This window comes from Sorex fumeus, unplaced genomic scaffold (genome assembly GCF_029834395.1).
Source record: "Sorex fumeus unplaced genomic scaffold, SorFum_2.1 ptg000071l, whole genome shotgun sequence".
In the NCBI taxonomy this organism is placed as follows: Eukaryota; Metazoa; Chordata; class Mammalia; order Eulipotyphla; family Soricidae; genus Sorex; species Sorex fumeus.
In genome coordinates, this window is record NW_026606128.1 from 150406 (window position 1) to 165422 (window position 15017).

The window sequence follows — 15017 nt, forward strand, 5'->3', positions numbered from 1 at the left end:
AGAGAGCCCAGCAAACTACCGAGAGTATTCGATATGCCAAACACAGTAACAACAAAGTCTCCAATGGAGATGTTACTGGCCCGCTCGAGCAAATCAACGATCAAGGGGAGGGCCTTTACCTTTACCTTTACCTTTACATTTAAACTGAGTTGTGGGGGGAGGGGTGAAGAAGCTGAACGATGAAGAATCTGCTCCTCATGTACATGGGCCTGGGCTCTATCACCAGCACAGAAACAGCACCACCAATACAATGAAACTCTTAGAAATCTTGCTGAACAGTTCCCAAAGTTAAAGAATGCAGACATCCAGATCCAAGGAGCCAGAAGAGTGCCAGCTAAAAGAGACCCGAATAAAAACACTCCAAGGCTAAGCGAAATGAGTCAAAAAGAGAGGGACAGACATAGAAAGATTGCGTTTATCTGGGAATCTAAAGTAACAAAATAAGAGACTAACAACGAAGAATAGCCGAGATAAGTACCAGGAGGTTCACTCCATGACTTGGAGGCCATCCACACATGCTGGGGGGAAAGGGAAAAGGCAGCTCAGATAGAGAAGGGAGCACCAAATAATGGGTGTTAGGAGGATCCTCCCAGGATGGGAGAAGCATGCTGAAAGTAGACTATAGACCAAACAAGATTGCCACTCAATGCCTCTTTTGCAAACCACAATACCCAAAAGGAGAGAGAAAACAAATGGGAATGCCACAGGGGTGGTATGGAATGGGGGGAATGGGGCGGTGGGAGGGATACTGGGAGCACTGGAGGTGGAGAATGGGCACTGATGGAGAGATGGGTACTCAATAATTGTATAACTGAAATCCAAGCACAAAAATGTGTACTTCTACAACTGTACCTCATGGTGTTTCACTAATAAAAAGTAAAAAACAAGTCAAAAAATAAATATTTGAACTTTAAATTCAATTACTATGCCATATAACTCAATTTTCAGGTTTATTTTAGGGGCAGAAAAATCAGAATCAAGTTTGTCATCATCAGATATACTATAAAATATAAAATAATAGGAAAAAATTTAATTTTTTAAACTGAGCTATATTTTAAGTGATTCACAGTACTAAGGGGAACAAGTGTAAAGGATTGTTTTATTTACTTTCAATAATTCCTAGGTTCTCAAAGATTTGCTCAAATGAAATGTTCACTCCTAAATAATACTAAATAATACTATTTATCTTTGTTCTCGGAGAGCCTGGCAAGCTACCGAAAGCATCTCGCCCACATGTCAAAGTTTGGCAAGCTACCCGTGGCCTATTTGATATGCCAAACACAGTAACAACAAGTGTCACAATGGAGACATTACTGGGCCCGCTCGAGCAAATCGATGGACAACTGGTGGACGTTGCTACAGTGCTACCTAAAATTAATATTACTTCTTTTTTGGGGGGGACATACCTAGCGATGCACAGGTATTACTCCTGGCTATGCACCCAGGAGTTACTCCCGGCGGTGCTCAGCGGACCATATGGGATGCTGGCGACCGAACCCAGGTTGGCCGTGTGCAAGGCAAATGCCCTACCCGCTGTGCAGCTTAATTTGTGGCTCCAGCCTCAAATTAATATTGTTTTAAGTACAAAAAAAGGTCAAATGAACTCCTCTGAAAACGCAAATATAACTTTTATAAGTGGAAGCACACTTCAAATAGTCTGATAAATTATTTGAATAAAAGTATAGCTTTAAGGAATGCATGCAGGTAAGAAATGCTGAAGAGAAAAAGCACACCACACTGTATTCTGATATTGGAGAAAACAGCAGCATTTTCTCAAATGACTGCTGCCATTCAGTTGTCTGGTGATGGAGACTGAATGTGTACATGGTCTGTTTCACCAGCAGGGTGAGCTCGGTCCTCTGCGATAAACGTTTCTATGTAAATCTCATGGAAGCTAAAAGAAATCTTTTCTATAGTTACAAGCATGGGTGAATACATGCATAAAAGCAAACTATTAAATATGATTGTTGACTAAAACTAATTTATTATTTACTATTAAATATGATGGTATAAAAATTTCATAGAGCAGCCCTACAAAAAGAGCTTTAAAAAGTAATTACTATATTAAGATTCTACCACATGTTTTGTAGTCACAGTGTCACCAAAGTAAAATTATATTTTACTGAAGTATTTAAATCTCTCCTATTTTTCTTATTACTAATCTTTATTGTTTTCTCACTTGTACTTGCTAATTTTTGTTTTGCTTTTCCTATTTTTTTTAATTCCACGTGCTTGGTTTTTCATCTTTTATAGGATTATGGTTTAGCTCTATACTAAACATTAAAATAAAGTCAATTATTTTCAGTGTAAATATATAGTATACAAAGCATATTGAAAATATTTCAAATTTTAAGTGTACAATAACTTTAAGCAAATATTATTACCAAATACAAATTTTATTTATTTATTTATTTTGCTTTTTTTAGGTCACACCCAGCGATGCAAAGGGGTTACTCCTGGCTCATGCACTCAGGAATCACTCCTGGCGGTGCTCAGGGAATCATATGGGATGCTGGGAATCCAACCAGGGTTGGCTGCGTGCAAGACAAACGCCCTATCCACTGTGCTATCGCTCCAGCCCCCAAATACAAATTTTACATATAAAATATTTCAGAAAATTTAACCAGAATTCTGAACAAACTGCCAAATATAGAGGATTATTTCATCAACATAAAGGAGAAAGTGCTTAATAACTGACCTAGTAGAAGAAGGCACTATGACCAAATGTCTTCCAATGCAGCTTCAAATGGTTGGGTATAAAAGTTTATCCATAGGATTATAAGATCAAGTTAACCTACATATGTATTAAAAAGGATGTTTAAGTCAATACAGTTCAATGCCACCTTAAAAATCAAACACATTAGTTTATAATGCGAAACTTACTCAGTATTGTCATGACATTATAAAATAAATAAAACTGCATCCTTAATAACAAATTGCAATCTTCAGATTAGTTATGTGGATAGATTATTGCATTCTTCACAGAAAACTTTTAGAAAACAAGAAAGCGTACATGCTGTCTGCAAACCCAGAAAACAGGAGCAGGTATTAAAAGCAGAAATAATGGTGCCTCGCCTGGACTCCTTAACCCCTACTCCTCTATACCACATGGACGCTCAGACTGCAGAAAGAGCTGTCAGAAACCTAAGAAACTGAGATGGGACATTTTGGCTTTCAAGTAACTTTTAATACCTAATAATATATATAATTTCTTAGTCTTTTAACAAAGAATACACTGAACTAACAACATTTTTAAGTTATGCAACTCAGATTTATGTAAAAACAATTGTTTCCAATAATGCTCAATAACATTAAAGGTATATTACAGAGATAGGTATATTATTATGGCCATTCGCTTTGAAAGAAATTCCGAGAATAAACATAGCTTTCAACGTTAATTCACACAATGAATATATGACCAACTTTAATTTTATTTATTTATTTATTTTTTGCTTTTTGGGTCACACCTGGAGATGCACAGGGCTTACTCCTGGCTCTGCACTCAGGAGTTACTCCTGGCGGTGCTCAGGGGACCGTATGGGATGCTGGGAATAGAACCCGGGTCGGCCACGTGCAAGGCAAACGCCCTACCCGCTGTGCTATCTCTCCAGCCCCGACCAACTTTAATTTTAAATGGTATATCTGCTGACTAAAAAATATGCAACACATTTAAAACACATATACTTCAGCAAAATTAATGGATACTTCTTTTCTATAAAATTATGTAAAGGGTTTAAATTAACTTTTATCTTTGACTTTAGTGAATTTAAACTATGTGTAATAATATTATTATCATCCATATAGGAAAGGAAAAAATCAAGCTCTCACTATTCGCAGATGATATGATACTATATCTAGAGAATCCTAAAAGCCTCTACCAAGAAACTCCTTGAAACAATAGACTTGGACAATAAAGTCGCAGTACCCAAAAATTGTGCCCCAGAAAATCAAGTACCTCGGAATCAGCCTAAGGAGTAAAGGACCTCTACAAAGAAAACTGCAAAACGCTACTCCACAAAATAAAAGAGGACATGAGGAAATGGAAACATATCGCCTGCTAATGAATAGGAAGAATTAATATTGTCAAAATGGCAATACTCCCCAAGGCACTATACAGATTCAATGTGATCCCTATGAAGATAGCCATGAAATTCTTCAAAGAAATGGATCATCAAGCACTCCTAAAATTCATTTGGAGCAACAAATGCTCACGAATAGCTAAAGCAGTTCTTGGGGAAAAGGGTGGGGAGGCATCACCCTCTCCATCCTCAAACTCTACTACAAAGTGGTAAGAATAGTTGTAATAAGTACCAGGAGGTCTGCTCCACGTCTTGGAAGCCGGCAGCACATGCTGGGGGAAAGGGCAGTTCAGACAGAAAAGGAAACACCAAGTAAAGGGTGTTTGGAGGACTCGCTGGGGATGCAAGATGCGTGCTGAAAGGCTGAAAGTAGACTATAGACCGAACACGGTGGCCACTCAATACCTCTATTGCAAACCCCAACACCCTAAAGGAAAGAGAGAGAAAAAGGGAATGCCCTGCCATAGAGGTGGGGTGGGGTGGGGGTGGGGTAGTGGGCAGGCTACTGGGTTCATTGGTGGAGAATGGATGGGCACTAGTGGATGATGGGTACTTGATCATTGTGTAACTGAAACCCAAATACGACAGTTTGTAAGTCTATTTACAAACTAGTTACCATGTAGCTGTACATGGCATCTCACTAATATATATATATATATATATATATTATCATTACAACATATAATTATAAATTCAACTCATAAAAATTAAATTTAAAAAATTCAAGGAGATTAATCTTTACAATATAATTAAGGGAAAAGTTTTATAGAAATACGAACTACCTAGTCATGCATGGTGTCCAGTATTTGATTTAACCAGTCATATATAACGTAAAATCTTCTTGAGATGCACATGTCAGTCATTTCTTGGAATTATTTTAAAAAAGGAAATCTATCAAAACAAAAAATAGATTAATTTCTTACATTTCAGATATTTATCATTTTTCTCTAAGAAAGCATCTTTAAATAAACTAGTAACTTGATAAAACAGAACTGAGCTTGAAATTCACTAGAACAAATTAACAGTAGGCACAAACTAGGCAAATTTTCAGCAACTGAGTAGTTTCTCATATTTTATGTGTTTCTAATTTCTCTAAGAGTTTCTTTAAATAAACTACTTCATAAAAAAGAATTGAGCTTAAAAATTCACTAGGACAAATGAATACTAGGCACAAAATGGGCAAAATATCAGGTAGTGCAACAGGCACAATGCTCTCATTGAGCATGTAGCCAGACTTGATCTTCAGCACCCTGATCATCATCAGGACTGAGCCCTGAGCACAGGGACAGGAGTAAGTCCTGAGCACGCCCAGGTGTGGCTTAATCAAAGCCCACCCACAAATGTTTTCCCTCAATTCCCTGTTCTGTCACAATCACATCTCAGGGTTCATTCCCACTGGTGACTGTCAAATACACTTACTTTGCTTCTTCATCCTCCACATGAGGACGATCATCTGGCATTTGTCTTTTTCTTCTCAGCTCACTTATTATAACAGCTTCCAATTCCATCCAAGTTTCAGCCAGGTGAAGCTTTCACCTCTTCTCACAGTTGAGCGGTATTGCACGTGTGTTTGTACAAGCTCTTTATCCACTCATCTCTTGTGGGCACTTGCGTTGTTTCCAGATCCTGGCTGCAGTCAACAATGCAGTGATGAGTACAGGTGTGGAGATGTCCTTCAGGCTGAGCCAAACCAGTCTCTCCAATGAAAAATGAGGTTACTATCTGGCACACCCCCACTGGCACTTACTCATTTCTGGCTTTGTGTTACACATTTGTGAGTCCCCATGTGAGTGATGTTTTATTTTCACTTTGATTTGCATTTCCCTGATAATCAATGATGACGAATTTCCTTTGCCTCTGGGTCAATTTCACATCTTGAGACCATGTCATTCCTTTCCTTTCCACATTTTTGAATCGGTTTTTCTGATGGAGAGCTTTTTTTTTTTTTTTTTTTTTTTTTTTTTTTAGTGAAACACCAAGAGGTACAGTTGTAGATTTACAAATTTTTGTGCTTGGGTTTCGGTCATACCATGATCAAATACCCATCCCTCCACCAGTGCCCATTTTCCACCACCATGGATAATATCCCTCCCCCCATCCTCCCATCCCCCCCGTGCCACTGTGGCAGGGCATTCCCTTTTGTTCTCTCTCTCCTTTTGGGTGTTGTGGTCAGCAAAAGAGGCATTGAGTGGCAAACATATTCAGTCCATTGTCTACTTTCAACATGCATCTCCCCTCCTGGGAGGATCCTCCGAACACCCTCCATTTGGTGCTCCCTTCTCTATCTGAACTGCCCTATCCCCTAGAATACCCGGCTGGCCTCTAAGCTATGGAGTAATCCTCCTGGTGTTGATCTCAGCTATTCTTGGGTATTAATCTCATATTTTGTTATTTTATATCCCCCAGATGAATGCAATCTTTCTATGTCTATCCCTCTCTTTCTGACTCATTTCTCTTAGTATGATACTTTCCATATTGTACCACTTGTATGTAAATTTCATGACTTCATCTTTTCTAAGAGCTACATAGTACTCCATTGTGTAGATGTACCAAAGTTTCTTTAACCAGTCATCTTTTCTTGAGCACTCAGATTTCTTTCAGTTTCTGGCTACTGTAAAGAGTGCTGTAATGAACAAACAAGTGCAGATGTCACTTCGACTATACATTTTTGCCTCTCTGAGATATATTCCCAGGAATGGTATTGCTGGGTCAAATGGGAGCTCAATTTCTAATTTTTTGAGAAGCGTCCATACTGTTTTCCAAAAGGGCTGAACTAGTCGGCATTCCCACCAGCAGTGAAGGAGTGTCCCTTTCTCGCCACATCTGTGGCAGCATCAATTGCTTTTGTTCTTTTGAATGTGGGCCAGTCTCTGAGGTGTCAGATGGTATCTCATTGTGGTTTTGATCTGCATCTCCCTGATGATTAATGATGTAGAGCATTTTCTCATGTGCTTTTTTGCCATTTGGATTTCTTCTTTGAGAAAGTTTCTGTTCATTTCATTGCCCCATTTTTTGATGGGGTTGGATGTTTTCTTCTTGTGGAGTTCAACCAGTACTTTGTATATCCTTGATATCAACCCCTTGTCAGATGTGTATTCGGCGAATATTCTTTCCCATTCTGTAGACTGTCTTTGTATTTTGGTCACTGTTTCTTTGGAGGTGCAGAAGCTTCTTAGTTTAAGAAAGTCCCATTTATCTATCTCTGTTTTCACTTGCTCAGTCAGTGGCGTGGCATCTTTGAAGATACCATTAGCTTCAATGTCATGGAGGGTTTTGCCAACTTTTTCTTCAATGTACCTTATGGTTTCTGGTCTGATGTTGAGGTCTTTAATCCATTTTGATCTTACTTTTGTATATGGTGTTAGGCAGAGTTCTGAGCCCATTTTTTTGCATGTAGTGATGGAGAGCTTTAAGAGCACTTTATGTATCTTACATATTAGTCCTTTATCTTGCATATGGTCTCAAAATCCTTTCAATCAGCAGAATGTCTTTTAATTGTAGGGCACATTGCTCACAGAATGCAGAAGTGTTCTAGTTTGATATAGTTCCGTTTCTGTTTTTATTACCTTTGCCACTTGAGTTCTTACATTTCAGACTTCACTGTGGTCATGATTTTGGAGAGTCTTGCCTATGTTTCCCCAATGGATTTTTCAAGATTCAAGTGCAATATAAAAATTTTAATTTACTTGAGTTGATTTTTGTTTACAGGGTGAAAGAGGGGTCTATTTTTCCCTTATTGCTTCTGTTTTATTCTTTTTCTTATTTTTCACGATTGTCTGAGATTTCTAACACCTTACTCTGAATGGAGCAGGTCAAGATCTCACAACGTTTCATAATTGCAAGCACTGTGGGAAAGCACAGGGTCACTCCAGACCCAAGTATGATGAAGGCTTGCACCTAATTTCATTTTTTTTAATTGTGACTATCTAGTTTTCCCGTAATCATTGGCTAAAGAGGTTTCCTTGCTCCAATTCATGCACTTCTTCATAAATAAATTGCTCATGCATCTGAGGGTTTCTCCCTGACTTCTCAATCCTATGCCATTGAGAAGAGACTTTTTTTCTTCCGCTACCAACCAATTTTGATTGCTAAAGTTTTGTGTCAGAATTTAAAGTCTGGGGACACAATGTCTCCCATTTTTCCTCAAGATTGCTTTGGCTATGTCAGGAGTTTTGTAGCTTAATGCAAATTTTAGAAAAATTTACTCCATGTCCTTGAATAATGCCATGGAAATTTTTTCAGAATTGCTGTTTCTGTAAACTACTTTGAGTTAAGATAGTCATTTTCAAGATGGCAATTATTATGATCCTTAAACCAAGAATATTTTTCTATTACATTAGTTCATTTTAAATTCCTTTCAGAAGTTTTGCAGTTTTCACTAAATAGGTCTTTTACCTCCTTTGTTAAACTAAGGGGTTTCTGTTTTTTACATAATTGCAATCGGGTTTATTTCTATTCTGGATTTGGGTTTTTTTTGTTGTTGTTTGTTTGTTTACATGTAAGAATAAATTAGAATCCTGTGCACTGGTTTTGTAGCCTGCTGCTTTACTATATAAATATATTGTTTTGAGGAGTTTTTCAGAGGAGCCTTTTTGGGTTCCTACATACGAAATTCCTAACAGTGCTTTGTAGGTTTTAATAAGTAAATCTTTCACCTCCTTTCTAAAAATTGATTACACATTACCTAATGTTTTTCATAACTATAAGCAGGATTTTTAAATTAAATCACTCGTTTATCATTGTTTACATATAAAATCACAAAAGATTTTCCTGTTTGCTTTCGTAAGCTGCAACTTTCCTGTAAAGATTTATTGCTTCTAGGAGTGTTTAATGAATGATTGGTTATGCAGTCTTAGGGTTCTTGATATGTCATTTGTAAACAGTGAATTTGATTTCTTTGCCAATTTGAACACAAATTTAAATTTTTTTCTTGCTTAATTTCTGTGGCAGCAGCTATCAGAACTGTATTGAATAATAGTGCTCTCAACATATTGTTACATCCATAACAGCGTTGGGAAGTCAAGCACTAAAGAAACAAATTGTGATTGAAGCCGACTTCAGGTTAACCATGTCACCATAACACTAGAAAATACGTTATCTGTGAAACAAACAAACATAAAACTATAATGTATTTACAGAATAAAATAAGGGATTCACACTGTGCTAACATACACCTACAGAGAACAAAGGCAGTAAGAAAAATACAAAACCCAAGAAAAGTAAGACAGAAATAACATTTTTCCCTTTCTGATATTTGGGCCATTCTCAGTGGTACCTGAGAGTGACTCCCAGTTATTTGCTTGGGGACTTCCTGTGGACCTTTGGGGGCCAAGCAGTGCCAGGGACCTAGCACAGGAGATTCATGGCAAAACATGCTCTCAAGCCATTTGAGTCATTGCTCTGGACAGAGGATTATTTTTTAAGGGCAATACTGACTCTGTCCCCAGTGGCAATTACTTTTAATATAAGTTTACTCTTCCCCATAAAAAAACATAAATGGCCAAATACATTAAAAAAAAAAAAGGCCCTCCCGTTGTTCGTCGATTTGCTCAAGCGGGACCAGTAACGTCTCCATTGGAGATTTTGTTGTTACTGTGTTTGGTATATCGAATACATCACGGGTGGCTTGCCAGGCTCTGCCGTGCAGGCGAGATACTCTCCGCAGCTTGCCGGGCTCTCCGAGAGGGGCAGAGGAATCGAACTCGGGTTGGCCATGTTGGCTGCGTGCAAGGCAAATGCCCTACCGCTGTGCTAAATTTTTAAAAACACACAAAAGCCAGTAACCTACTTTATATTGTCTACAAGAAATTCTCCAGCTCTAACGACACACAAAGGTCAAAAAAATGGAAAAAGATTTCCCATGATGGGAGAATTATGCTGAAAGTAGACTATAGACCAAACATGATTGCCACTCAATGCCTCTTTTGCAAACCACAGCACCCAAAAGGAGAGAGAGAGAATAAAAGGGAATGCTCTGCCACAAAGACGGGGGGGGGGGGGGGGGGAATGGGGCTATGGGGGGATGGGGGGTGGGAAGGATACCAGGACCCATGGCGGTGGAAAATGGGCACTGGTGGAGGGATGGGTATTTGATCATTGTATAATTGAAATCCAAGCACAAAAATTTGTAAGTCTACAACTGTACCTCATGGTGTTTCACTAATAAAAATTAAAAAAAAAAATTCCCATGCAAATAATAGCCAAAAAGGAGCCACAATTGTAACCACAGTAATATTAGACAAACACTTACCAAGAAAAGCCTGTATGAGTGTTTGGATGAGCGCATGCGGCCAAGAGACCTGAGCGTTGGTGCTGGAGAAGTAGGAATCTTTAGAGCATTGAGTGAATCCACGGAACTGTGAGGTCTGGGAAACGGGTCTGCAGCAGGAAATGAGGCAACCAGGGCATTTGCTCCCCAATGAAATGGGTTCGTGTTTCCACGAACAGCCTTCACCAGGCATAGAAGAGGATGTTATCTGCTTAGATCCCAGTAGAAAAAGCTCCAGAATTTGTGTAATAGCTTAGAAAGGTCAAAGGAGTGAGGAGCTCTCTTAGATCTCCCATCCTGTCCAGCAGCAAAATCCTGCTCTTTTGTTTCCACAGGGCAACCAACAATCACCCTGATACCAAAAGCAGTCAGAGACAGCACAAAAAAGGAAAACTACAAACCAATAGCCCTGAAAAATAAAGATTATATGAACCTATCAATAGGTGCAGGGAACACATTTGACAAAATCCAACATCCATTAATGATTAAAAACGCTCAATAAAAAAATGGAGTTGGAGAAATTTCCCTCAATATAGTTAAAACCATTTAACACAAATCCATAGAAAGCATAGTACTGCATGGAGGAAAACTAAAAGCCTTCCCTTTCAGATGAGGCACAAGAAAAGGATGGGCTTTCTCACAATTTCTATTCAATAATGTACTGGAAGTTCATGCCATAGTAATCAAGCAAGAAGATATTAAGGTAACCAGATAAAAAGTCAAGCTCTCTTGATTTGCAAATTACATGATACTGTACTTAAAAGCTCTGAACACTCTACCTAAAAAAAAACCCTCCTAGAAACAAGAGAATTGAATGATAAAGCAGAAGGCTAGAGAATAGACACCTCTCAGAGGAAGATAGGTGGATGAGCAGTAGGCAAATAAAAAAATGCTCAACATCACTTATCAGAGAAATCCAAATCAAGACAACAAGGACACATACCACCTCACACCAGTGAGAATACAATCTGTTCATAGACTAGAAGGATTAACATAGCCAAGATGGCAATAATCCTCCAAAGCATTATACAGATTCAATGAAATTGTATGATTCAATAAATCATTATAGATTCACTTCTTTATGAAAAATGCCCCTTGAATGTTCCTGACATTTATATGGACTGACAAATCCCCACCAAAAATAGCCAAAGAAATCCTAGGGAAAAAGAAAACTGGAAGAATCACTCTGCCCAATCTCAACTATACTGCAAAGCTGTAGTAATTAAAGCAGTGTGGTATTAGAATAACACCACAGACCTTGGTATGTAAAATAATAAACAGACATTAAGACCAGTGAAATAGAACTGAAAACCCAGGAACAGATCCTTAGGTATATGGACAGCTAATCTTGAGTAAATAAGCAAAACATCTTAGGTGGAGCATGAGAACTTCTTCCACAAATGGTGCTGGGAAAACTAGTTGGTCAATGCAAAAAAAAAAAAAAAAGAAATCAGAACCTTTTCTAATACCATGTACAAAAGTCAAATCAAAATGGTTAAGTACCTCAATACCCAAAAAAACATAGTCAGAAGAACACTTATGGACACTTGAAGCTAGAGGCATCTTTAAGGAGCCAACTGCCACTGGCCAAGCAAACAGAAACACAGATAAACAGGAAAATATCAAAACAACTTATCTGAATGAAAACTGTTACAAAAACACAAAGATTCCCCCCAAACTTGAAGATAATTGACCATCATTCATTTGATAAATTGTTAATATCCAAGATGCATATAAGCACTGATAGAACCATGGGAAAAATCCAACCCCATAAACAAATGGAGAGAAGAGATAAAACGAAACTTCTTCAAAGACATACAAATGATCAAAAGGCATATGAAAAAATGCTATACATAAGTAATCATTATGGGAATGGAAATCAAAACAATGAGATAGCACTTTACACTACAAAACTGGCACATATCAAAAGATGAGGAAGAAGAGGCTGGGCTGATAAAATCTCAGGGCCAAAATAGGCTGCCAAAATGAAGAAGGACAAAAATGACTGTACTTTCAGTGCACGTATGCTGGCATCAGATGCATCCATCGAGGACCTGATGGTGCAGGCGCGAAAAATCAAGTAGAACATCATTGGTCTGACCGAGACGAGAAGGCATCAATCACATCATGCCATTTTTGACACTGGGGAAGAGCTGTTCCTCAGAACATGTGACAAAAGAGGCGTCGGTGGTGTCGGTGTCCTTGTCAACACAAACTTGGCCATAAACATTGATTCATTCGAATGCCTAACAACCCGAATTGGACAATTACACTTAAACAGATGTGGCTGGAGAAGTTCTAAAAAGAAGACCACACCTTCTACAAGATCATTGTCAGTGATTTTAATACCAAGATAGGACCGAGAAGATCAGCCGAAGAACTCCACATCAGGACCCATGGCCTAGAATGGAACGGACAGGGTGAAAGATTGTCCGAGTTCATCATGTCGACCAAGACCATCTATGGTATCTCACAATTGCAGAAGGCTAAATCTAAACTTTGGATATGGGAGTCTCCCAGTGGATGATTCCACAATGAAATTGACCACATCATATTCAATCAATGGTCTTGCCTGACCGATATTGCTGTCTGCGCTCTCCCCTTGCTCCAAAGAGGTGCATAATAGCAAAAGGATGCTTAGCGCGTGTGTGCATGTGCAAGAACTATGGGCAAAGGCCAGATTCCTGCACAAGACCAACCCGAGCTCAATCCTTGAGACCCCAGGTGTCCCTGAGGCCTCCAGGAGAGACCTCTAAAATGCAGAGCCAGGGTCAACCCAGGGCACTGTAGGGTGTGGCCGCAAAACAAATGAAAAAAAAACAACTGGAGGCAATTGAATGCAGCCTAAAGCTGCAGTGCTGACCCTCTCATGGCCCATAGTCGTGGCCATGTCCCTGTGTGTGGCAGCTGCAGACTCTGGAAGTCAGTTTCCACACCAAAGCGTGGTTCATTTTGGGGATCCTTGTATGGTCACCATCCTCATGTCCCTTGGGGGAACTTGCAGCACTTGGTGCCCTACACGAAGCCTAAGTTCCAGAGGCCCATCATCAGGATGTTGCCCATGTCACACCCACATGTCACACAGCTGGGTGTCTCTGAAGTATCACCAAATACGTGGACACATTATGGTAGTGATAGGAGGCCTATGTCCTCTACAAATTCACGAGCTTCCTAGTCAACTTCCTGAAGAGCTGTTTTCAACCTGGAAGTCATGTGGAAAGGCAAAGAGAAGCACAAGTCCTCACTTCCCTTCTTCTGCTTCCTTCCGTGCTCCATGGGAGAAATTCTGCTGCCCTGGTGCAAGGGGGTTGTGCTACAGTATGTCACGATCAGACTGGCCACCACAACCACCTCTGAGATCTGTGAGACGTGCAACATCTATGTGAAGGAACATTCAGCTTGCAGAGAGCTTGCGTCGATTTGGTCATCATCAACGTGCCCCTGTTCTTTGCCATGTATAGCCTCCTGATATTTTATTAAACACCAAAGGAGGATCTGAGCCCATCTAGCAAATGGGGATGTTCTTTCATGTGAAGCTCATTATCTTCTGGAAAACAGTGGTGATTGCTTTGTTGGTAAAATTTCATGTGATTTAAGACAGCAGAGACAGAAACATTCTGCATAGAAATGTTCATTGCTGCCATAGTCCACCACTACACCTTATATGGGAGATCAAGAATTACGAGTGTGCAACTCTTTGTTCCTCGAAACGTCACTTTTTCCACTTCACAACCACACACTGGTAATTACCACGAGCTTGGAGACACACTGATGGCACAGAATGTGCTCAGTACAGTTAGAGGTACCTGAAGACCTTTAAAATGACAAAGAACATCACATAAAAGCCGAAACTTCGGAATCCATAATCCAGTGCTGCACTTCTTTATGCTTTTTCTTTCTTCCTTTATTTCTCTTCCTTTCTTCCCTCCTTCATTTCCTCCTACCATGCTCCCCTCTCCCTTTCTCCTCTTTTTTTTTTATTCTTTCCTTTTTCCTTCCTCCCATCCTAGACCATGGGTTGGACAGCCAATCTATGGAGAAGACATCAGACATAAGGACGGTCGGTCCAGGTACAAGTTCCAGTTCTGCACAGACTCATTAGGCTCACATTGACCTGCCTCCAGTGAGGCTCCCACACTCCCACAGGCAGAGAGGGAGTGTCCCAGTGTCTGCCCACAGGAACTGAGGGGGGGTGTTAAAGAAAGAAAGAAAGAAAGAGAGAGAGAGAGAGAGAGTGGTCTGCCATAGAGGCAGGCAGATGGGGGGAAGGAAGACATATGGAGAACATGCATACTGGCATACTGCTGAAGAAATGGGTGTTGGAACATTGTATGACTGAAACCCAATCATGAGAAACTTTGTAACTGTGTATCTCATGGTGATTCAATGCAATAAAAAATATTTGAAGTGCCCCTCAAATCTGTGTGTGTGCGTGCGTGTGAGAGAGAGCAAGAGAGTGAGAGAGAGAGAGAGCGAGCGAGCGAGCGAGAGAGACTATCTTTTTAGTCACTGTATCTGTGTATATTTGAAATACTGGAACGTTAAAGCCAGGTTAAAATAAAAATTAAAGGCCCTTAGGACAAGCTGGAGTTCAGTTGTGAAGTCTCATGTACCAATATTTAGAACTATATGGTTTTTGATATATTTTTAATGATTCTAGGATGACTAGA

At 39.5% G+C, this 15017-nt stretch overlaps 1 non-coding gene across 1 annotated transcript; it reads right to left on the reverse strand.

The window, feature by feature from the left end:
• Nucleotides 1-7849: 7849 nt before the first annotated feature.
• Nucleotides 7850-7976, reverse strand: LOC130037229 (small nucleolar RNA SNORA9). Its single transcript, XR_008794482.1, has one exon. It is a non-coding gene; the product is annotated as a small nucleolar RNA SNORA9 (small nucleolar RNA).
• Nucleotides 7977-15017: the final 7041 nt, after the last annotated feature.